The sequence below is a fragment of the Rhinopithecus roxellana genome, chromosome 11 (genome assembly GCF_007565055.1).
Source record: "Rhinopithecus roxellana isolate Shanxi Qingling chromosome 11, ASM756505v1, whole genome shotgun sequence".
Lineage (NCBI taxonomy): Eukaryota > Metazoa > Chordata > Mammalia > Primates > Cercopithecidae > Rhinopithecus > Rhinopithecus roxellana.
Window position 1 is genome coordinate 107,160,966 of NC_044559.1, and position 25,110 is coordinate 107,186,075.

Here is a 25,110-nt window from a genome sequence, read left to right on the forward strand (position 1 = left end):
AATGAGGGCTTTTGTGTCTGACTTCTTTCACTTAACATCATGTGTTCAAAGTTCAATCCAAACTGTAATATGTGCTGACATTTCATTTCTTTTTATTAGTTGATGGACATTTGGGTTGTTTCCATTTTTTCAGCTAATACAAATTATGCTGCTATGAACACTTGTGTGCACACTTTTGTGTGGATGTATGTTTCAATTTCTCTTGGCACTCCTAAGAGTGCAACTGCTGGGGCATATGGTAACTCTGTAAGTATTTAACTTTTGAAGAACTGACACATTGTTTTCCAAAGCTGTGCCCTATTTTACATTCCACCAGCAGTCTATGAAGGTTCCAGTTTCTCCACAACCTCATCAATACCCATTCTTGCCTCTCGTTTTTATTACAACCATGCCAATGGGCGTGAAGTGGTATCTCACTGTGGTTTTGACTGGCATTTCCTTTATGCCTAATGATGTTGAGCATCTCTTCATGGGCTTATTGGTCACATCTATATCTTCTTTGGAGAAATGTTGGCTCAGATTTTTTTCCAGTTATAAATAGATTATATGTCTTTTTTAATTATTATATTGCAAGAGTTATTTAAATATTCTGGATACCAGCTCTTGTCAGATATATGATTTCAAATGTTTTTTTCCCATTTTGTGTATTGTCTTTATACTTTCTTAATGGCATTGCTTGTAGCACAAAAGTTTTAAGTTTGAATGTAGTCCCATTTATTTTGCATTTGGTGTTCTATCTAAGAAAACATTGCTAGATCAAGTTCATGAAGATCTACTCATGTATCTTCTTCTAAGGGTTTTATAATTTTAATAATTTTAGCTGTTACATTCAGGTCTATGATCCATTTTGGGTTAGGTTTTTGTGTATGATGTGAGTTATTTTTTAACAAATGCTACCGAGAGCAGAGGGCTTTTGTTTTTAATACCTAAAGGGAGGGGAAAAAAGCTCTTTCTCTTTCTGTGGTTTGATAACGAACAGTCTCTGCCATTTGATAAACAATACTTACTGAGTCATTTGTGCAAACGTTTGTATGTCTCCATGATAAAATACAAAGAAATTATAGTAAGTATCAGAGTACTACAACCCAAGACCAATTCAAATGAATTTAGAGCCATTTTCCGATTGCTCCTTCAAAGAAATAGACTCTGGTAAACCCGGTTTGGATTGAGTCCATCCATAGAAAGATTATTCATTAATCTGGCATGGAATCTTTGCCTTAAAAATACAGAAGCCAAAAAAAAAAAAAAAAAAAAAAAGAAATCCACCAAAACTCTAAACAGCTAAATCAACAGAGACAGTGTAAAATTCAACTTCAGGAAGTGTATGCATTTCATATGTGTTTTGCATGACAGTAACCATGTAACTTTACTCAGTTAATGTGAGCATCCCCAAAGACGTTTTTCTTCTTCTTTTTTTTTTTTTTTTTGGCTCTGTCGCCCAGGCTGGAGTGCAGTGACGCGATCTCAACTCACTGCTACCTCTGCCTCCCGGGTTCAAGCAATTCTCCTGCCTCAGCCTCCCAAGTAGCTGGGATTACAGGCGCCCACCACCATGCCCAGCTAATTTTTATATTTTTAGTAGAGATGGGCTTTTGCCATGCTGACCAGGCTGGTCTTGAATTCCTGACCTCAAGTGGTTCAACTGCCTCGGCCTCCCAAAGTGCTGGTATTACAGCTATGAGCCACTGCACTGGGCCTGTTTCTATGTTTAGATTCCATAAATAAGTGAGAACATGCCATGTTTGTCATTCTGTGCCTGGATTTTTTGACTTATAATGATCTCCAGTTCCATCCATGTGGCAAATGACAAGATAACATTCTTTTTTCATGGCTGAATAGTACTCCATTGTGTATACGTACCACATTTTCTTTACCCATTCACCTGTTGATGGAATTTGGGTTGTTTTCAAATCTTGCAAACAGTGCTGCAACAAACACAGGAGTGCAGATATCTCTTTGATATGCTTATTTCCTTCCTTTTGGATATATACCCAGCAATGGGATTGCTGGATCATATTGTACATCTATTTTTAGTTTTTCAAGGAAACTTCAAATTGTTCTCCATGGTGGTTGTACTCACTGTGGTATTGATCGGCATTTCCTTTATGACTAATGATGTTGAGTATTTTTTTTCCTGTGCTTATTGGTCAGTATCCGCCAGGGGCAACCGTCCCTTGAGGCCTTTTTCAGGAGAGCTAGAGTCTGTGCTATAGCCCAGAGGAACACTAGTGGTTTCCATAGCCAGGTCAGTAGGATATCTGAGCATTCTAGGTCCAGAGGGGACAAACACCAAGTCTGGCAAGTCCACATCATCAGAGAAAGGCAAGCAGGAGACGAAGGAGTGGATGGAGGAGGAAGGTCAGTGCTTCTAGTCGAGGAGCAGGGACCTGGCAGGAAAGCCCTGTCCCACCCTCCCTGTCAACTGTGTATGCAGGCTGTCCTCATGTCTCCCAGCTCAGAGCAAATATCTCATAGGATGGGCTCATCCACAATCCATGCCCAGCGCACTACTCCAAGTTCATCTCCATCTTCTCCTCATTAAACCTTGGCTTACAGTGAAAGGAGTTTATTTCTCCTTCTCTAAACCATTGTCATTACCTCTGTGCTATTTCTCCACTCAGATAAGTCCTACCCACTACACAAAGCCAACTCAAGACCTACGGCTCCATTCTGGCAGTGTCAGAATCACGACTTTGACAGTTCATGACCTGCTTTATGACTTGTTTCTCTCTATATAGACATATTTTAATCTCTTCAGCTACATTACAGGAGCAATAGTTACACCTCAACTCTCTTAGTACTGGCACAGCACCACCACTGGCACTAAAATGAAATATATGCTAGCTCATATTAATACATAATCAGCACCTACTTTAAAATAAGAATAGTAGGAGCTACACTCAAACAGAAAATCAAATACTGTATGTTCACACTTATAATTGGAAGCTAAACAATGGGTACACATGGCCATACAAAGTGGAAAAATAGGCATTGGAGGCTACAAAATATGGAAGGTTGGAAAATTACCGACTGGGTACAATGTTCACTATTTAGGTGACGGGTTCACTAAAAGTCTAGACTGCACCAGTATGAAATATATGCATGTAAGGAATCTACACTCGTACCTCCTAAATATGTAAAAATTAAAAAAGAATAGTAGGAGTTATAAATATAGAACAACCACTGCAGGTCAGACATCTATAGTATCTCATTTAATTCTCAAAACAATTCTATGAGACAGTGGCATGATTTCAATTTTATGAGTTATGAAAATCAGGCCTAGAGAAATTGGATAATTAGATAACTACATTGTCTTCTGAACACCTGAATTGTGATTATTAAGAGGTGGCAATTGGTGGCTTCCTTGTTAATACATTTGTGATGGTGTCTACATGTCCACATCTAATATAATTTGCATGCCCGTCTTTCACATCACACAGTGAATTCAGGCATGGCATCTTGTATTTTCATTCAAGTATGTGACACACACCGTGTACTTGTAAATACACTTAGCTGCTGGATGATCGTGGGCAAGTCATTTAACCTTTCTCTTGGCTTAGTTTCCTCGTCTGTACAATGAAAACAATTCCTACCTTAGATAATCGTGCAAGACTGGGACACTTTTTAAAGGTTTTATTGGTTTTTAGGGAAGGAATAAGTGTACATTTTTTTCCTCTAAGAATATATGATTGATATAATCAATAAAACCTCAAAAATTGCTGATTATTTAAAAAATGTCTGTCACTGAAATGGATCATTGGTAAATTTGATGTCTCCTAAGTCTTTATGTATGCCACCATATACAGCACAAAAGGGCTTTTATTTATTTGTACATTTACATGTTCTAACCATCTCTAAACCAGATAAATGCCTTGTTTTGAGAGGAAGTGTTGATAATTGAGATCTAATATACTGACTTCGTTCAATGGTTTTAAGCCAAGTTATTATTATTTATACTCTTATATAGGATGTCTCCATGTCTACTGCTTTTGAGGATTGACTGAAGATCACCTTCATTCAGGCATAACCCTGTCTTCATGCACACAATCTTAAAACATTAGAACTAGGAAAGTAAGCTCAGTTTAACTTTACCCAAGCATTTCATTTTATAATTGAGAAAACTTAGAGGTAGGGAAGATAAATGACTTTCTTACAGTGTTTATTAGTTATTTATTCCACATCTGAAAAAGGGCTTAAGGTAATTTACAGATATAAGACAAGAGAAGAAAAAATAGAATAGGATCTCAATAGTGGCGGAATTTGGCCATAGATGTGATTCTGGATGTCCAAATGTGATTCTGGATGTCCAAATGGCAAAAGTAGAAAGCATCCTTTACAAAATCCAAGGTGCCTCTGGTTACATCAGATCTTAAGTAAAGCACAGAGTTCCTCCTGAGGACTGAGAGAAATGCTTCAATCCACTATTAATACATTCTTAATTAGGAAGCAACTCTAGGCCGGGCGCAGTGGCTCATGCCTGTAATCTCAGTACTTTGGGAAGCTGAGGCGAGAGGATTATTTGAGCCCAGGAATTTGAGACCAACCTGGTCAACATAGTGAGAACCCACATCTGTCAAAAACTAAAGTAAAACGAAGGCAACTCTAATGTGACTCCAAACCTGGTTTCTTTCCTTCATGCCTTCCATGTCACCTTAATTGCATATGATAAAGATTATTTAAAATAAAACACCCCTTTCATTTCTTACAATTTATCTTTCCTTAGAAATAATTACTGTCTCTCATCGTCCTGTATATTTTGCCAATCTATAATAGTTAACACTTTTCACACAGCTGCATCTCATTGCTTGAAATCTCAGTTCTAGGCCAGGCACGGTGGCTCACACCTGTAATCCCAGCAGTTTAGGAGGACAAGGCGGGCGGATCACCTGAGATCAGGAGTTCGAGACCAGCCTGACCAATATAGTGATGCCTCATCTCTACTAAAAATACAAAAATTAACCAGCTGTGGTGGCACATGCCTGTAGTCCCAGCTACTCGGGAGGCTGAGGCATAAGAATCGCTTGAACCCAGGAGGCGGAGGTTGCAGTGAGCTTAGATCGAGCCATTGCACTACAGCCTGGGAGACAAGGGGAGACTCAGTCTCAAAAAAAAAAAAAAAAAAAAAAAAAGGATCTGCGTTCTAGGAGGGCAGAGAGCAGGAAACAACTTTACATTTACTAGTTTTCCACAGCCACGGTGGAGTGTTCCACAAAGAGTAATTGTTCAAAACTGCTCAACAAAGAGAAGGAGAAGAATAAAGAAAAGAATAGAAATATTAGTGTATACTCTTATTATCTACCTATGGACTATTTGACTAAAATATGGTGGCTGTGAAACTGTGTTTAATCTACAATGTTTCTGGCCCTTAGAGGCATGTGAATAACAAAGGCTTATTTCAAATGTCAAAATACAAGGAAGATAGATAATACTTGAGTTGTTTTCAAGGGTAACTTCTAGGGGGGATTTAATTTTGTTTTGTTCTAAATGTTTGAAACAAGATATTTTATTTTTGAGTTCATACTACATGCCAGGCATTATTCTAAGTGCTTTGCATGTACAGACTCATTTAATGGCTGAGTATTTGTAAGCCTTCCAATAAATATAATGCCAATTCCAATGCCCGTATTTGATCCACTGCAAAACTGCCCCCTTTGCCCTCTTATACCCTTCTCTGAGATGCTGTAAACCATACTCCATATTTTTACTTTCCTTACTACCATTTCTGACAGGATGTTGCTGATAATCAAGCACTTTTTTTTTTTTTTTTTTTTAAAGACAGGGTCTTGCTGTGTTACCCAGGTTAGTGTATAGTGGCATGATCATGGCTCACTACAGCTCGACTTCCTGGGCTCAACTGATCCTTCTGTTTCAGCCTCCCAAGTAGCTGGGACCACAGAAGAATGCCACCATGTCTGGCTTTTTTATTTTTTTTGTAGAGACAGGGTCTCATTGTATTGTCCAAGATGGTCTCCAACTCATGGGATCAAGGGATCCTGCTGCCTCAGTCTCCCAAAAGGTTGTGTTTACAGGCATAAACCACAGTGCCTGGCCTTCAAGCACCTTTGAGTGAGTTCTGATGAGAAAATTGGACAACTATATTGGAGAATATGGAATCACATTGGCAGTAATGATTTGATATCTGGAACACTTCTAGTCAATCAAGATGATATCCCATTGAAACAAATGCCAATATTTCTACTCAACTGGAATGTAGAAAGAAACTAAAGATTCACACAGACACACACACACAAACAAAACAACAGCTCCTGCTTCATAGGGATGAGGTAGTTAGTGCCTGTAATGTACTCATTATAATGTCTGGTGCATATTAGTATCAGCTGTTATTTCTATCATCATCATCATCATTTTTATTATTGTGTTTTCCCTCTAAAACCAGCAATGGAAAAAAGTGTCAATCATTTATTCTCTCTCTCTCTCTTTCACACACACAGATATATACACACACAAACATAAACACACACCCAAGTCCACAAGGGGATGGTTACTTCTGTCTGTTGCATTTTCATGCACCTGGAGACTGAGTTAAACTGCCATTTTTTTTTGTAGGTCAGGCACACTTTTAAAAGACCAAGCCACTGGAAGGACATCTGTAAGTATAGTTTCTAGAACAGGGATTCGTAACCATTCTTAACAAGGAAAGAACTGCACTGGAATCTCCTCGAGTCTTTTTTGAGTCATATCTTAGGCATCTCCAATCCATTTTCCAAATCTTAGCACTACCGCCCTCCCCTGAAAGGGAGGTGTAATTTTGGAGCTGAGCACCACCACAAAGAGAGTGGCTGTCGATGAGAGTGTGTTATGCTTGTGAACTAGCAGGTGGAAGCAAAGAAAAGAAAACAGAAGAGTTGACCACCGTGGTTGCCTAGGGCAACAGATCACATTTTGCCGGATGTGGGTTTAGGGCATCCTGCTTTGCCATTTGTTTCCAGTTCTTTTACAGTCCTTCTTACTTTTAGGTAGAATCCATCATATATAAGGTGGTGGGGAGTTGGGGGAGAAAGAGTATAAAAAGGAAAGCAAGTAAATGACTGTTCGAGGTTGTTTTTGTTATCAGAGGGCAAATAGTGCATTCTGGGTGTAGGTTTAAAGATGAATTAAAATCAGATTGTAGGGACAGGCCCCAAACTAATTGCAAATGCTGTTTACTTCCTTTACCCTAAAAAATTCTGAATACTTTAGAATTCACCTAATATCCTCCTTTCAGTTGCATAGTCAACACATAGTATACGACGCAATACTTGTGAATTTATCTCAATCTATGCCGTCCAATTCAGCCACTAGCCACATGAGGCCATTTAGCACTTTAATTGTGGCTAGTCTGAAATGAGATGTGCTGTAAGTGTGAAAACACACTGGATTTGCAAGACTTAGTATTAAAAAATGGAATAAAATAGCTCATTAATAATTTTACTATTACTGGCAGGATGCCTGTAATCCCAGTGCTTTGGGAGGCTGAAGTGGGAGGATCACTTGAGGTTAGAAATTTGAGACCAGCCTGGGCAACATGGTGAGACCCTCATCTCTATAAAAATTAAAAAAAAAATAATCTTACTATTACTTTAATGTAATATAATTTGAAGTATATCAAAATTAAGTGAGACATTATTTTTAAAATTTTTAGTAAAAATTTATGTCACTTGATTTTTACTGTTAAGTATAATTTCAAACATATTAAATTTAATATAACTTCAAACAATCCACTTTTTAATAATTTATTTTATTAAACGAAATATCCAAAAATAATCATTTGATCCACAGTGCTATTATCATTTTTGGATCTATCGTTTAATAAAATAAGTGATTAAAATTAACATCACAATTGGCACAGTGGCTCACATTTATAATCCCAGCTCTTTGGGAGGCCAAGGTAGAAGGACTGCTTGAGCCCAAGAGTCCAAGACCAGCCAGGGCAACATAGTGCTTCGTTTCTTAAAAAAATCAAAAAATGAGATGGGAGTGGCTGTGATCATGCCACTGCACTCTTACCTGGGTGACAGAGTGAGGCACTCCCTCAAAAAAAAGAAAGTCATGGTTCTTTTTACTGTTTCTAATGTGGCACCAAGGAAATTTAAAGTTTAACATGTAATTTCCATTGTATTTCTACTGGACAGCTCTGGTCCAGAGTGCTACAGTTCTGTTACTGCAAGTGCCTCAGTATTTGACTCAAATATGTTGGGTTGCGGGGACTATATCGTGTGAATGTAATCTGAATATTACTCATTCTGTGTTACATTAGATTCTCACCATTTCCTTTCCCACTGCATTTTATGCTTCAGCACTGCTAAAGTGTTTTACAAATCTGATGCCTGGTGTATCTTTCTTCTATTTGGCCACAAGGTATAGAAAGACATTTCTTTTCTTTTCTTTTCTTTTTTTTTGAGACACAATCTCACTCTGTCACCCAGGCTGGAGTGCAGTGGCGCAACCTTGGCTCATTGCAAGCTCCACTTCCCAGGTTCACGCCATTCTCCTGCCTCAGCCTCCCAAGTAGCTGGGACTACAGGTGCCCGCCACCACGCCCATCTCCTTTTTTTGTATTTTTTTTAGTAGAGACGGGGTTTCACTGTATTAGCCAGGATGGTCTCGATCTCCTGACCTCGTGATCTGTCCTCCTCGGCCTCCCAAAGTGCTGGGATTACAGGCATGAGCCACAATGTCTGGCCTAGAAAGGCATGTCTATACCTTTCTCCCTCAAAGCACCTCTTGATCATCCCCACAAAATATTTGCCCTATAATCACTGTCTGCACCATATTATCTCTGTATCGAACATTGCACATTCTGCACTGTCATGTATCTTTTTTTTTAATATGCCTGTCCTTCTCACTGGACTGGAAGCTTCTTGAGAGTAGGGACTATCTATCTATTTTATCTATCTATCTATCTATCTATCTATCTATCTATCTACCTACCTACCTACCTACCTATCTATTGACAGGTCTACCTCTGTCACCCAAGCTGGAGTGCAGTGGCGTGATCATAGTTCACTGCAGCCTCAAATGGCTGGACTCAAGCAATCCTCCTACCTTAGTCTCCCAAGTAGCTGGGACTATAGGTGTGAGCCACCACACTGGGCAGGGGGCCATTTCTTACCCTATTTTAGTTACACATGCCCCCTATGCTGGCGTGGGGTTGGCCATCAATAGACGTGTGGTGAAACTGGAAAAAGTTCCAATTATATTGCATTGAGCAGAGTCTGATTCAGTTGAAGTGTATGTTTCAGTACTGTGGCCCACTCTGTAAACCCGGCCTTGAGGAACAAAGAGTACTGTTCATTTTAGCTTGGGCATTCTGCAGTGGTCTCACGGCCGTCTTTTCACCACACTGCACAGCACTTACCCACATTCATGGCCCAAGCAGCTTCAATTCTGTGTGTTGCTTACAACAGGGGAAATATAATGCCACAGAATGAGTAAACACATGAAGAAACAGTCTTGGTTTGCTAAGCCATACCGTTTATGAAATTTAATCAGAAGGAAGCCATTATCTTAAAAGGAAAACAATACTGCATCCAAAACCTAATGAGTTCATTGCCCTACCTGTCACTTGTGAATGTTATGTGATCAGCAGAGATGCATGCATTTGTCAATGCTATAAAACAGTGGCCTTAGATAAATTTACTTATTCAGTAACCTAATTGTGATAACACACTATAATATGATGTGAAATCACCTGAAAAAGATTTTGTGGGATTCCCCGCTTCTGCCCCCACATAACTAATTTGTTCTTTTCTTTTTGAAATGAAATCCTAAAAACACACTTGAAAGACTGAACTTCTGCCCCATGGAAAACAGTCTACGAGGTGGTAATGAATAGCTTTTAGCAGCATTCTACTGAATATTACTATTTCGTTATTACACTGGCTTGACAGCAGTTAACAACTAAGATAAATGAAATGTCAGTTATCTCGATCGCTGGTTACTTCCTAACCACTTTCAGCTTTCCAAATATCTTAACAGTGTTATCCAACATTCTTCAACAGCTTCTAGAGAATTGTTAGCCCTGCTCTAACACTTGAATCCATTTGAAATCCAGCTGTGTAAGGGGGAAACATTTCTATCTTCCAAATCTGGTTTGGATTTTGAAAATATGAACATTTTAAACCTCCAGGCACAAAGAACTTCTTTGTGGGAAAGGTCTCTGTCCTCCCTTCTCCAGAATGTTGTTTTTAAACTGCACAGTCATGGAAGCCTTGTATTGCGTAATGTCTACATCACAGGTCAAGAATGTATGTGGTCAGGCATGGTGGCCTATGCCTGTAATCCCAGCCCTTTGGGAGGCTGATGCAGGAGGATCACTTGAGCCCAGGAGTTTGAGACCAGCCTGGGCAACATAGCAAGACCCCATCTCTGTTAAAAACAATTTAAAAAATTTTATGGATGCGGCTTTTAAGTATTCATTTCTTGCTTTTCACTTCTCAAAAATAATTTCCATTGTATTGGTTATTATGGAGGTAGAACATTGCTGACTAGCCAACTATATTCTTATTTTACCTACCTAATAAAGATTTCTGGTCAACTCCTTCTCCAAGTTTTGAAAGAATAATTAAAGGTTTTAGGATTGCAAAGACTCTGTTTTATATCCGTCTTTCTTTCTTTCTTTCTTTCTTTCTTTCTTTCTTTCTTTCTTTCTTTCTTTCTTTCTTTCTTTCTTTCTTTCTTTCTTTTTCTTCTCTCTTTTTCTTCTCTTTCTCTCTTTCTCCCCTCCCTCCCTCCCTCCCTCTCCCCTCCCTCCTTCCCTCCCTCCCTCCCTCCCTCCCTCCCTTCCTTCCTTCCTTCCTTCCTTCCTTCCTTCCTTCCTTCCTTCCTTCCTTCCTTTTTCTTTTTGGACAGAGTCTAACTCTGTCACCAGGCTGCAGTGCAGTGGTGTGATCTTGGCTCATTGAAATCTCCACCTCGTGGCTTCAAGCAATTCTCCTGCCTCAGCCTCCCGAGTAGCTGGGACTACAGGCATGCACCACCATGCGCAGCTCATTTTTGTATTTTTAGTAGAGATGAGGTTTCACCATGTTGGCCAGGATGGTCTTGATCTCTTGATCTCATGATCTGCCCATCTCAGCCTCCCAAAGTGTTGGGATTACAGGCCTGAGCCACCCCGCAGCCTATGTGCCATTTCTTAAACTGTGTAGCCTTGGGCAAATTTCCTAAACTCCCTTAACTGCCATTTCGAATTTGCAAAATAGGAGCAATAACAGTATCTTCCCAAATAGTTACCCTGCTCTTAGCCTTATATATAATAAGCACATCAGTATTCCCAATCGATACTTCATATCTACATCCAAAATTGAACTTCTAATCATCTCCACTCCAACTTGCCCACTTCAGTTGATGACAATTTCATCCTTCCACTTGTTTAGGCCACAGACTTCGAAGTCATCCTTGACTCCTCTTTCTCAAACACCCCACATTCCTTCTGTTGGGAAATCTTGTTGGCTCTACCTCCAAAATATACGCAGAATCCAACGCTTTGTCATGGGTTCCTTCCTTTCACCTCTGCTCCCCCAGGTTTATTCTCGAGCAGTCAGAGTGAGCCTTAAGTCAGATCATGTTATTCGCCTTCTCAGAACCTTGCAATGGCCCCTCCATTTCACTCAGTGTGAAAGTCAAAGTTTTATAATGGCCTCTGGAACCCCACATGATCTGCTATCTCCCCGCCTTTCTCATACTTCTCCAACCACATCTATTTCTCTCTCCCTTGCTTATTTACCTCTAACTACGTGGACCTTCTTGTTGCTTCTCAAATCCCCAGATATGCCCCTGCCCTACAGCCTTGACCGTTTCCTGTGCTTGGAACACTGCTCCCCCAGATAGCCACTTGGTTAACTCCATTGTCTCCTACAAACCTTTGCTGAAATCCTCTCAATGAGGTCTAGCCTGACCACTTATCTCATATTGCAACTTCATCTTGCTTTTCATTTACTAATACCTATATTATTTACTTATTTATTATGCTTATTGATTAGCATCTGTATCTGCCCACCAGAATACAAACTCCATAAACGCAGACATCTTTGTCTCTTTTGTTCACTGACATTCCTTGCATCTATCATAGTGCTTAGCAAACATTTTTGACTGAAAATGATTGAATTGTATTTAAACTGGAGATCTGGTCGGGCACAGTGGCTCATGTCTGTGATCCCAAGACTCTGAGAGCCCAAGTTGGAAGGATCACTTGAGCCCAGGAGGTCGAGACCAGCCTGGGCAACAAAATGAGACCCTGTCTCTACAAAAAAAAATTTTAAATTAGCTGGGCATGGTGACACGCACCTGCAATCCCAGCTACCTGAGGGGTTGAGGCAGGAGGGTTGCTTGAGCCCAGGAGGTTAAGGTGCAGTGAGCCTTAACCATGCCACTGCACTCTAGCCTAGACGCTGTCTCAAAAATGAATGAGTGAATAAATAAGTAAATAAATAGCGGCGATCACTTCCTAAGTTATATATTCTTTTTTTTTTTTTTTTTTTTTTTTTTTTTTTTTTTTTGCCTCCTTTATTTATTTTCCTCATATAAGTTGCTTTTTTTTTTGGGCATGGAGTTTCACTCTTGTTGCCCCAGCTGGAGTGCAATGGCACAATCTCGGCTCACTACAGTCTCCGCCTCCCGGGTTCAAGCGATTCTCCTGCATCAGCCTCCCGAGTGGCTGGGATTACAGGCATGTACCACCACACCTGGCTAATTTTTTTGTAGTTTTAGTAGAAACAGGGTTTCACCACATTGGTCAGGCTGGTCTTCAACTCCTGACCTCAAGTGATCCTCCTGCCTCAGCCTCCCAAAATGCTGGGGTCACAGGTGTGAGCCACCGCGCCCAGCCACATATTCTTTATTCTACTTAAAAATCATAGTTATTTACTGATGATTCTTGGTCACTTTATCAATGTCTAAGGTAGCACAATTTCTGTGGTACTTACTATTATGGTACTTACTATTAACTATTTCTAATACATGTTGTTTTTATGCTATTCAATTAAAGTAAGCTGTCTTTACTGAACAGCACAAGCTACTTGTGACCACCCAGAGTTGGTGAGGAACCTGACTCCAGTCTACCATGCCAGTGTTCTTTAATCCCCAGTTCCACACCATCCTTTACAAATGTATGTACATGCTTCCTACAAGCTTTGTAAAAATTAGCACATTCAGAATAATGATCACCTCTAGCTGAGAAATGGGGGAATGTTATTGGAAGGAGACCAGGAAATGCCTTGGTAAATATTCTACTTCTTAAGCTGGGTGATAGGTACCTAGATGTTGGCTTTATTATTATTTGCTATGATTTATATATGTACATCATCTTTTGTAGATATGAAACATTTCATAATAAAACATGAAGGAAGAAATGAATTTAGTCATGATTCACTTGCTCTAATATCATTTTTTATTTCTCTCCAGTTTGATGTGATGTAGCTCTCTGGATGCAAACCTTCCAGTCAGTTTGCGGAAACACAATTGCTGGGTGATTTAGCGTGTATCCCCCATTCCAGCCCACAACCATCTCACTGATGAGTCTATGACATGAGACTAAATAAAAATATCCCCAACAGAATCAGAAAAAAATATTAAATTCACTGCTTTGTTGATTTAATCCACCTAGCCGGCTGTCACGTGGGATTAGAATAAAATAAACACAAAGATGAAAACACACGATTGCTAACAAAGCAGATTCTTTTTTCAAGACACATGTAAAGATAATAACTTCAAAGTTGATTATAATGTCTTGTCTTCCCAGGAATAACAAGATAAGTTCTTTGCTTGGTTTCCTTCTATTCATTCTTCTCCCCTGACCCTGGTTGGGGTAGACCAGGGACCCCGATATGTAGTCCCACAGCACTCAACTCTGGTTCCACATGGAATTCTACATGTCCTTTTACACCTAGTTACGTCTCCTCTTCTAGACTATAAACTTATTGTGGAAAGGCCCCAGGTTTTTTCATGTGTGCTACTATCAGATGGCCCAGTTCAAACAACAGCTCTGTTTCTTACTTCCTGTGTAAGTTTCTTACCCTTTCTGTGCTTTCATCTTGATATGACGATTAACAAGATGACACATCTAAATTAGTTAGTACAGGGCCTGGTAGTATTTATAAGTAAACATTATAATAATTGTTATTTACTATTACTATATGATGACCAAAGAGAAAACTGAGTTGACAAAGAAGAAAGAAAATAACTCTTATGATTCTTAATTATTCAAGTTCATGGTCAATGCTCAGGAAATGTTTGAAAACTAAGTCACGGAATCAAGCTCCAGAATATGTGGAATAATGAGAATGTTACCCCTCTGCTTGCTCATGCCTGAGGTTTGGGACCAGTGGAGCCAATGGGATCTCAGGGGCTTGTGACATTTCCATGGTACCACTCAGTGAAATTAATACATTCTGCACATTTAGCCAACATCTTCAGAGTCCTCATTTTGGAGTCACAAATTGGCTAGGAAATGATGGTGCAGTGGTGGCAGGTCACATCTTCTAGTCCCCCAAAGCTGTCCTCAGGGTCTGCCCTTTCACGCTGCAGGTACAATCTAGTCTCTTTAACTGGGTATAGGTGTACAGGTATTCCTTCATGTGGCTAGTTCTCTCTTTTCAAGAGAAATCTAATGATTACTGTTCTGGATATCTAGCAGTTTTCTCTAAAAGTCATGTTTCTCACGATAATTAGAAGTGTAATACATATTAAAAAATCCCCATGCAACCAGTGTAGAAACCTTACACCTTAAAATCTGGCATTTATTATGTACATGAATTTATAATAAATGCTTAAGCTTTAAGTGACTTGCCTCTTAGATGACATCAGTGACATAAAACACACACATCCATTTTCATACTGAGAAAATACCAGTCGTGTTAATAAAAATTGTTGTATTTTGAGGTGAGAATTCCTAAGATCACTCTAGTTCCCATAAAATAAACGCATGGGGTCCTATAAAATTGTAATGATTGTGGTCCAATAGGCTATGGAGGCAGACAATTTATCACAAGATTTGTGGACTCACTAAAATGTTTTAGGCATTAAAAAAATTAAAATAAAATTGAAGAGAATTAGAAGTAAATGAAAATAATAATGCTCTTTGAAAGTAAGATGGCTTAAAGAAAATTCAAAGTAGCATATCAAACAGACATTTATGGCAATGAACTTTAGAAGTAGCTCATTCTAATATTAATATGGACCTATTTAAAACTTTCATTGATGAGTGAAAAAGGGCAAATCAATAATGGATAACTGGAGAACATTCTTAGGATATAAAAATACAAAAAATTTAATAAATACTATAAAACCTAGTAAGTATTGTGTTTAAGATTTAAAGTAATGCCATAAAGTAATTCTTATTACAAAGTTATATTTCTTTTTTTTTTTTTTTTTTTTTTTTGAGACGGAGTCTCGCTCTGTCGCCCAGGCTGGAGTGCAGTGGCCGGATCTCAGCCCACTGCAAGCTCCGCCTCCCGGGTTCACGCCATTCTCCTGCCTCAGCCTCCCGAGTAGCTGGGCTACAGGCGCCCGCCAGGTCGCCCGGCTAGTTTTTTGTATTTTTAGTAGAGACGGGGTTTCACCATGTTAGCCAGGATGGTCTTGATCTCCTGACCTCGTGATCCGCCCGTCTCGGCCTCCCAAAGTGCTGGGATTACAGGGTTGAGCCACCACGCCCGGCCACAAAGTTATATTTCTTGAGAAATGGCAATTGAAGGATTTCAAAATATGATATTGACCTGTTCAAGTTTGGACTCTTTCTTATCTCAGTTTTCAAGTAAGATGAAAGTTTGCCTTTTTACCTATAGGCTGGATACTGACTGTGCTTTTACAGGAACTTCTCAGAAACAAAAGACTTCAAAGATGTTGATATTTCAGAATGTAAGAAAATCTGTTATCATGATTATGATTATTTTCTCCATTTTAAAAAAATTCATGATCAGCAATTCTAATGTTGCCAGTATTCCAGCTGGGACCAGTTCAAAGAATTATAGCGACTCCTTAATTGCTATTTTAAGGACAGACATAATGTAGTCCAATCATCTCACTTTACTGATATTATCTGAAGTCCAGGGAGAAGTCATGCAAGTTAATCAAGATAATCTTTATCTAGTTGGGGCAGGTATAAGAGCCAGAACCCAGGTCTCCCAAGTGCTAAGAAAAGACACAAATATTGGTAATTATTAATAGTTCAAGAATTAATAGTTTAAGTAATTATTAATAGTTTAAGGACACACATTATTAATAGTTTAAGGATGAAGTTAAATTTCTTAGACCTTTCACAACACGTTGAGCAGACAGGAAATACCACTAGAAGACGTTACAAAGTATTTCTCAGCAGATCCTTGCTAATTTCGTCAGCCAGCATCATCGTCCTGGCCCATGTGCCATCCATTATTCCAGTGAGGTCAGAGGGAAAATCGCTGCTCTAGGTTTATGAAAAACGACAAACTTTTCTTTTCTGAAATTTCTGTCTGGAGACTCAGATTTTAAAAAGAATAGTAGCTAGTACAAGCGCCTTTGTTTAAACCACGTTATGCCACCAGAAAAAAACATCTCGAGGCGGAATAAACTCATGGGCCTTTTTCTTCCGTTACTTTCCTCTAGTACTCCGTCTCGTTAAGTATCACATTAAACGTTCTTTTTGTAAAGCTATGAACTGAGTGGCTCTAGGAAACACATTTCACGTTCCACAGAGGTATGAATGCTAAGAAATATCTTCCTGGAAGGAAAGTAAGAGGTACACCGGGCTAGGTCTTTGGCGAAACACCTGCGCAGAGATTCTTGGAGCCATTAGGACACCCTGGTTAGTTTCCTTCATTCTATAAAAGGCCCTCTGAATATCCATTTCAAGCCAAATTACGAAACTTGTGCCTTGTGTCCAAATCTACCTTTATGGTATTTTAAAATGAAAATGAGAATAATTCAGGGGAAAACGTTGTTTTTAAAAAGAGGAAAGGGTTGTCCAAAAGTTTTAGAGGAAGGAAACTCTCTAAAATGCGTCAGACTGCGAGCCACACTCAAATTCTCACACGGCTGGCATTTAATCTACAGTGCCCGAAAAGGCCCCTCAAGAATCCCTCCAGATTCGGGTAGATTAGGGCCCCTGGACCTGCTGACCTGCTGACCTACTGGACTTGCAAGGGCTCATAGCAGTTCCCCGTTTGACCTTGCAGCAATTTCCTGGGCAGGAAATCTGTCAAATCTGATGCAATAGCTCGGGAAAAGGCAAGCCCGAACCCCAAACCCCCACACCCCGACCCTCGCGAGTCGGGTCCAGTGTGGAGATCAGCGGAGGGGACCCTGGGGACCCGCTGCGCTCGAGGGCCACGCCGGGGGGCGCGCGTTCACGAGGCCAGAGCCTGGAGTTGCGCCCAGCGTCGGACCCGATGGGCTTGACGAACGGGTTCCTTAAAGCCCCGACGGGCCCGTGCTGGCGCTCCCAGGGCTACCGGGACCGGGAGCACCACTTACCTCGACTGCTCTGCCGGGCGCTGCTAGGGCGCGGGAAGGCGGCGGGACTCCGGCCGGGAAAGCGACGCGCGGTGCAGACGGCCGCACCCGGGCTCCAGGTCGCTACCCCAGGGAGGAAGTGCTGTTAGTCCTGCCCTTCCCACGCAGCGCGCAGACGTGTGGCGCTATCCGAACTGCTTTGCTCCGAGGTGCAAGGAGGGCCCCTGGTTAGAGACAGTGGGACAGACAAGCATACGCGTAAAGGACTCCGAGTTAGGGGCTGCTTTCTCCAACTCTTCGAGTCTGCGCCTGATTTTCTATCCCCCAGCCCATCCCTACACAACAACTTTGAAGGGATTTTTTTTTTTTTTAATTCTGGGAAACGTTGCGCCTTCCTCTCTCATCCCTCCCCTACCTGAGCCGCGCGCGCCCTTCTCTCAGGAGCGTCTCCTGGCGAATGGACCCATTTTGCAGCCTAGACGCAAGAGGGACTAAGGGACTTGGGGCCAAGTGATGGTTCCACCAAAGACTGAGAGGCCGATTTATGTTGCAACGGTCTGCCTAAGTGTTTACTTGGGCACTTTCTGGGCTTCCTCTTTTGGGCCGATTGTGCAAGGCTTCCCGGCCGCCTGCAGCCCGCCCTCAGGGGACGTGGTGCAGGGCTAGACTGGCAACACGCGCGTCCCGGCCCGGAGTTCAGCTGTCTCTCGGGTGGGAGTGGAGGAAGGGCGCACTGAGCAGAGGCCCTTTCTCAGCCATCAGATTGGTAACCTCACCCTCCTCCCTCCTCCCCACGTTTAAACACGCTCAGTTGGCGGGCCGGGGTGTAGAGGAATGGCACTATCATGCATTGCTAGTAGAAATCCAAAATGGTCTGAACCTCGTGGAAGAGAATTGAGCAATATCTATTTAACTTACGTATGGATTCGCCTTTTGACCCCGTCATCCCACTTCCAGGAGTGTAAAAACGAAGATCTGCTGATGAAAATAAGTAACGCACACGGCACAGGGCATTCATGGACTCACTATTTGCAATAGCAAAGGACTGGCTGGAAATAACACCTGTCAGTTGGGAGTGGAGTTTCCTGAGAGAAAGTTGCTGGAGAGATCTGAAAATACGAAAGTTAAAATCAGTTATGATTTGTAAATGCGGTTGAATAACCCTCCCCTTCTCCTTTACAGCTGTGTCTTCAAAGGCTTATATGTCGGGGAAGGTGGTGAAGATATAAAGACAGAAATTAGATGCATGTGTTAATTAGGCAATTTCAAATAGTTCTGTCATTTGTTTAATAAGAAACGATTTCCTAAGCACCTACACTTCTAAGAACAATGAAAATAGAGGGAACAATTTCTGCTCTCATGCATGGTGCATTCTATTTGGTAGAAAGCAGACAATAAACAAATTAATATTTAACATGTCAAGGAATGTAAGTGTTTTTGAGGGAAGTTAAAAGGTGAGGGACAGAGAGTGATGGGCATGGTGATGGAGTGGCTATACTAGGGTAAATAAACGATAAATAAATAGAAAATATAATTTCTCATGATTTTCTTGATAAGTTTCTTTTCTCTAGCTTTCTTTATTGTAAAAATACAGTATTTATTTAAATACATATAATATGTGTTAATTGACTGTTTATGTTATCAGTAAGGCTCTGGTCAACAGTAGGCTATTCGTGGTTAAGTTTTGGGGGAGTCAAAATTATACATTTATTTTCAACTGTGCAGCAGTTTGGTATTCTTGAAACCTGGCATTGCTCTGTTACAGTAGGTAGCTAGTCAGGCATGAGCAGGGCAGGAGAGGGCTCCCCCAATCCCCTACCAGGAATGTCAGGTGACCATCAGGTGCTGATCAAGCAGTTGTTATCTCTAAAATAATAATTGGCCATAGCCAACTATTATTAATAAAATCTTAAGGAGAGAAAATATGTTATTTATTTATTTATTATTTATTTATCCTAATTAATATAGCACCAGGGAAAGGCAGTCTCCCAATAGATAGAAACACCTGAAACTAGTGTTTCTGTCTGATAAGTGACACTTGAGCTAGATCTAAATGGCATGAGAGATTAATCCACATTGGGTTCTTAGATGGGAATATTCCAGGCAGAAGGAACAGCACATTCAAAGACCCTGAGTTAGGAGAGCACTTAAGATATTGGAAAAACACCAAGGAAGTGAGTACGGCTGAGCAGAGTGAGATGGGATCAAAGAGGAAATGGTGCCCAGATTGTGTGTTATTTGGGAGCTGTGGAAGAGAATTTGATGTGAGTGAGATGGAAAGCCAGTGGAAGGTTCTGAGCAGAGTTGTAAGTGTTACATGGAATGTAAAATCAAACAATGAGAGTGACTTTCTCGGGGTAGGGAAAGTGGTCAAGGATCAGATCACCTCTTTACGAAGTAATGAGAAGGGGCAGTCATTCAGAAACTTGGGAAAGGATTCTAAGAGAAGGAAGAGCAAGAAGAGGGGTTGAGATAGGAACACAGGAAGTTCAAAAGAAGGCAGGTCAGTGTGCCTGGAATGTTCTCAAAGAGTAGGACAGCGATAGTGGATGGGGACAGAGAGGTAAGCAGGCACCAGAACAAGCAGAACCTTGTAGCCAGCGTTGAGAACTTCAGGTTTTATTCTAATTGCAATGGGGGCTACTGGAATGAATTTAGCAACCGGGTGCATGATTTGACTTAAGCAATAAGCCATCCTGCCAGTTGGTGATTGTTCGGAAAATCGATTGAAGCAAGAGAAGAGCGATTGCTCAGAGGCTGTGGTCATAGTCCAGATGAAAGATGATAGTAGCTTTATTAGTATTCTAACAGTAGAGATGGTGAGAAGAGTTTGGAATCAAGATATAGTTTTCAAAATAAAACCAAGGCTTGGCACAGTTGGCTTGTGCCTGTAATATCAGTGCTTTGGGAGGCCAAGGTGGGAGGATCACTTGAGGCCATGAGTTCAAGACTAGCCTGGGCAATGTAGCAAGACCCTATCTCTACAAAAATGGGGAAGAAAATTAGCTGGGCATGGTGGCTTGTGCCTGTGGTTCCAGTTGCTTGGGAGACTGAGGCAGGAGGATTGCTTGAGCCCAGGAGTTCAAATCTGCAGTGAGCTAGTATGATGCCACTGTACTCCAGCCTGGGCAACAGAGCAAGACTATAAAAAAAAAAAAACAAAAATAAAAACAAAAAAAAACCACCTAGCACAGTGGAACCCATAGCTTTTGCTGATGAGTGGGCTGGGAAATGGGGTGGGAGTAAGGGAGTGGCAGAGGGATTGGAAACTGAATGGAAACCGGTATGACTGGAGTTATGGAAGGTCTGGTTAGAGGTAAGGTCAGTAGGGGCAAACCATGTAAGGTCATGTGGAGTACGTCAAGAATTATTTTCTCATCCTAAGAGCAATGAGAATATATTAAATAATATTTTAAGCTGGCAAATGATGGGTTTTATGCTTTGAGGAAAATCACTCTGGCTATAATTTGGGGAACTGATCAGCTGAAGAAAAGAATGGATGCAGGAAGACTTCTGAGTTAAGTTGGGAAAGAAAATACAATTGGCCTTTGAACTGCTAGCGGCAGCATGTATCTGAGACATGGCACCAGAGTATGTTAGCTTTGGCGAAACCATACGGGTCTGTAGCGACCTAATTTCTTGCCTCCTCAAAAGAAAGAATTCAACTGAAGGGCATAAGGCAACTGAAGAGACTGAGGCAAGTTTTAGAGCAGGAGTGAAAGTTTATTAGAAAACTTTAGAGCAGTAACAAAAGAAAGTAAAGTACACTTGGAAGAGGGCCAAACGGGTGACTTGAGAGAAGTGCGCTGTTTGACTTTTGACTTGGGGCGTTACACACTGACATACTTCAGGGTCTTGAGTTCCTCCTCCCGATTATTCCCATGGGGTGAGCTGTCCACATAAGCAGTGACCTGCCAGCACTTGGGAGGTGAGCATGCACAGTGTGTTTACTGGAGTTGTATGCATGCTCACTTGACGTGTTCTTCCCTTACCAGTCAAATGTCCCTGGAAGGTCATTTGCCAGTTAAACTCCACCATTTTACCTCTTAGTGCACATGCTTGAGCCCACTCACCCAACTCCTGAGATCTCATCCAGAAGATGCTGATCACCAGTTTCAGGTGTTTCTATCTATTGGGAGACTGCCTTTCCCTGGTGCTATCTGTGATCAATTATTATTTTAGAGAGACAGTTAACAATCCCCTGACCATCACCTGATAGCCGCCTGACATTCCTGGTAGGGGGTGAGGGGAGCCCTCTCCTACCCTGCTCATGCCTGACTAGCTACCTACTATAACAGAATAATGCTAGGTTTTAGAGGTACCAAAGTGCTGCACAGTTGAAAATCCATGTAAAACTTTTGACTCCCCCAAAATTTAATTACCAATTGCCTACTGTTGACCAGAAGCCTTACTGATAACGTAAACAGTCGACTAACACATATTATGTTGTATGTATTAAGTACTGTATTTTTACAATAAAGTAAGCTAGAGAAACTGTTATTAACAAAATCATAAGAGAAAATAGATTTTCTATTTATTTATTTTTTATTTATTTTCAGAGTCGGTCTCACTCTCTTCCTGGACTAGAGTGCAGCGGTGAGATCATAGCTCCTTGTAACCTCAAACTCCAGGGCTCAAGGGATCCTCCTGCCTCAGCCTCCTGAGCAGCTGGGACTATAGGCATGCAGCATCACGTCCAGCTAATTTTATTTTGTTTTATTTTAAACAATTTTTTGTAAGATGGGGTCTTGCTATGTTTCCTAGGCTTGTCTCAAATTCCCAGCCTCAGGCGATCTTCCTGCCTCGGTCTCCCAAAGTGCTGGGATTACAGGCATGAACCACTGTGACTGACCTCATATTTACTATTTATTTAGTGAAAGTGGATCATCATAAAGGTCTTCATCCTCATCTTCTTCACGTTACTCAACTTTAGGAGGAGGAAGAGGAGGGGTTGATCTTGCTGTTTCAGGGGTGGCAGAAGCAGAAGGAAATCCAAGTATAAATGGACCCATGCAGTTCAAACCCATGTTGTTCAAGGGTCAACTGTATAATGGTTTTTACTAGGTCGGCAGCAGTGGAAATGCGAAGAAATGGGTGAACCTGAGAGATATTTAGAAGGTATTTGGCCAGAGATTGAGAGGACTGGATATAGGCAGAGGGAGAAGAGTGGGGGAGGCAAGGATGACTCCTAAGAATCACGTTTATGTGATGGTGGCTGACAGTCCCATTATCAAGATGGAGAACTCTGGAAGAGCAGTATTTGGGCAGGGGAAGATAGTGAGTTTTATTGCTTGCAAGTTGAATTTGACAAATCTTTAGGACATCTAAGGGGAGACTTCAAGTAGAGAATTGTATATAAGAATCCTTTGCCCAGAGAAGTGTGGTTCAGAGTTAGAGATATACATTTTAAGTAATCATCATATAGGTGGCGATTTATGAGTTTGCGTAGAGAGACTATGGTGTGGGATGAAACAGAGGCCTCAGGCTAAGCCTTAAAGAACTCCACTGTCCAAAGCAAAGGACACAGAGCCCACAAAGAACACAGAGGGAAGAGCTTTAAAGGGGTGGATGGAAAACCGGGGGAAAGTGCTGTGGAAGCCACAGTGTGGGAGGATGTGGTCAGCCATATCCAGAGATGTTGCAAGGACAAGTCGGACAAGACTGCACCATGGCAATTGGCTTTAGCAATGTTAGTGACCTCAGAAACCGATTGTAATAGCGTGATGGGGCTGGAGGCCAAAGTGGGTTGAGGAGTGAATAGGGTGTGAAGAAATGAAGATGGTGAGCAAAGCAACACTTGTCAATAGTTTGCCTATTGTATTGATCTGTTCTCACACTGCTAATAAAGACATACCTGAGACTGGGTAATTTATAAAGAAAGGAAGTTTAATTGACTCACAGTTCATCATGGCAGGGGAGCCCTCACAATCATGGTGGAAGGGAAATGAGGAGCAAAGTCACGTCTTACATGGCAGCAAGCAAGAGAGCATGGGCAGAGTAACTCCCATTTATAAAACCATCAGATCGCATGACACTTATTCACTATCACGAGAACAGTATGGGAGAAATGGTTGCCATTATTCAGTTATCTCCACCTGGCCCTGCCCTTGACACACGTGGATTATTACATTTCAAGGTGAGATTTGGGTGGGGACACAGCCAAACCATACCACCTATGAAGAGGGGAAAGGGGACAGGGAGGCAGTGGTTGGGGGATATGAAATTGAGGAAGATTTTATTTATTTACTTACTTTATTATTTATTTTATTTTATTTTATTTTATTTTATTTTATTTTATTTTATTTTATTTTATTTTTAGAGACAGGATCTTGCTCTGTTGACCAGGCTGGAGTGCAGTGGTGCGATCATAGCTCACTGCAGCTTCTAATTCCTGGGCTCAAGTGATCCTCCCACCTCAGCATCCCAAAGTGCTGGGATTATAGGCATGAGCCCCACTGTACCCAGCCTTTTATGTATTCTTTTAAATGATTTTCAAACAGGAAGAATTGAGATGAGAGTGAGGAGTTGACATTAACAAGAGAGTAGAAATAATTGATGGTGAAAAGTTTTCAAGATGGAGGAAGTGGGTTGAGTCCAAATATAGGTAAATGAATGGGCCCTCAGATAAGAGAAAGGAGACCTCCTCCATTTTACTGGAAAGGCAGAAGGGTGGGTTTGGAGTAGATAAGGGTTTTCTTTCATATGGCTGTAAGATAAGGAAATTCTAATCTAAAGCCTCTGTTTTCCCTGTGAGAAGCAGGGTCATCTGCTGAGAGTGAACTATGAGGTAGGCCAGGCATGAATTTGGGGAGATGGAGAAAGTTTGATAAGGTCATTGCAGAGAATGGAGAGAGAGATGATCAGAAACATGTTATGGGATTTCCAGGCAGACTGCGGGTCTGTTTGAAACTGGCGATCATGAATTAAGGTGGAAGCCATCTGCTCGGTTGTGCCTCTCTCCTGCAGGGCTAGGTTTGGAGAAAGTGTGGCTGCCACGGGAGTGGCCGAACAAACCAGATGGAAGGATGGGTTATTGTGGTCAGAAGGTAGGCAGGGTGAACCTGCTTCTGGAGGTAGTGAGATAATGGGTGCTGACATAGTCCAGGGGTGACTATGGGCCTGCATGGCTGAGATGACCAAGGAAATGAGAAGCTAAGGGGCTATGTGCATCATCCCAGCTAACTGTTAAAGTCAGTCAGTATTGGGGTGGCCACATAATTTATTGTCTCAAGACTGGGACACTTTTGAGAACACCAAATTTCCAACTGGATAGGAAGCTAAGAAACAGTTGTAGGCCACGTGCAGTGGCTCACACCTGTAATCCCAGCACTTTGGGAGCTCAAGGCAGGAGGATCATTTGAGTCCAGGAGTTTGAGATCAGCCTGGACAACACAACAAGACTATCTCTACACAAAATAAGAAATTAGCTGGGTGTGGTGTGTGTGCCTGTAGTCCCAGCTACTCAAGAGGTTGAGGTGGGAGGATGGCTTCAGCCTGGAAGTTTGAGTCTGCAGTGAGCTGTGATCACGCCACTGCAGTCACCCTAGGTGACAGAGCAAGACCCTGTCAAAAAAAAAAAAAAAAAAAAAGAAAGAAATAGTTATAATTCATGACTATCAGGCGGACAGAATGATGACAGGATTTAAGGTCATCTTAAAGGGTGACAGGGAATCGCATGTCAGG

The 25,110-nt window shown here is 41.3% G+C and overlaps 1 protein-coding gene across 1 annotated transcript in view; it reads right to left on the reverse strand.

The window, feature by feature from the left end:
• The window catches only part of LOC104679643 (amyloid beta A4 precursor protein-binding family B member 1-interacting protein), a 135,976-nt gene extending 117,453 nt beyond the window's left edge, over positions 1–18,523 (reverse strand). Inside the window, exons 1-2 of the mRNA XM_030941179.1 lie at positions 17,843–18,523; positions 17,449–17,651 (exon numbers count right to left, since the gene is read on the reverse strand). The gene's annotated coding sequence lies outside the window, so the exon portion shown is untranslated. The remainder of the gene's footprint in view (positions 1–17,448; positions 17,652–17,842) is intronic.
• Between the last annotated feature and the right edge of the window lie 6,587 nt (positions 18,524–25,110).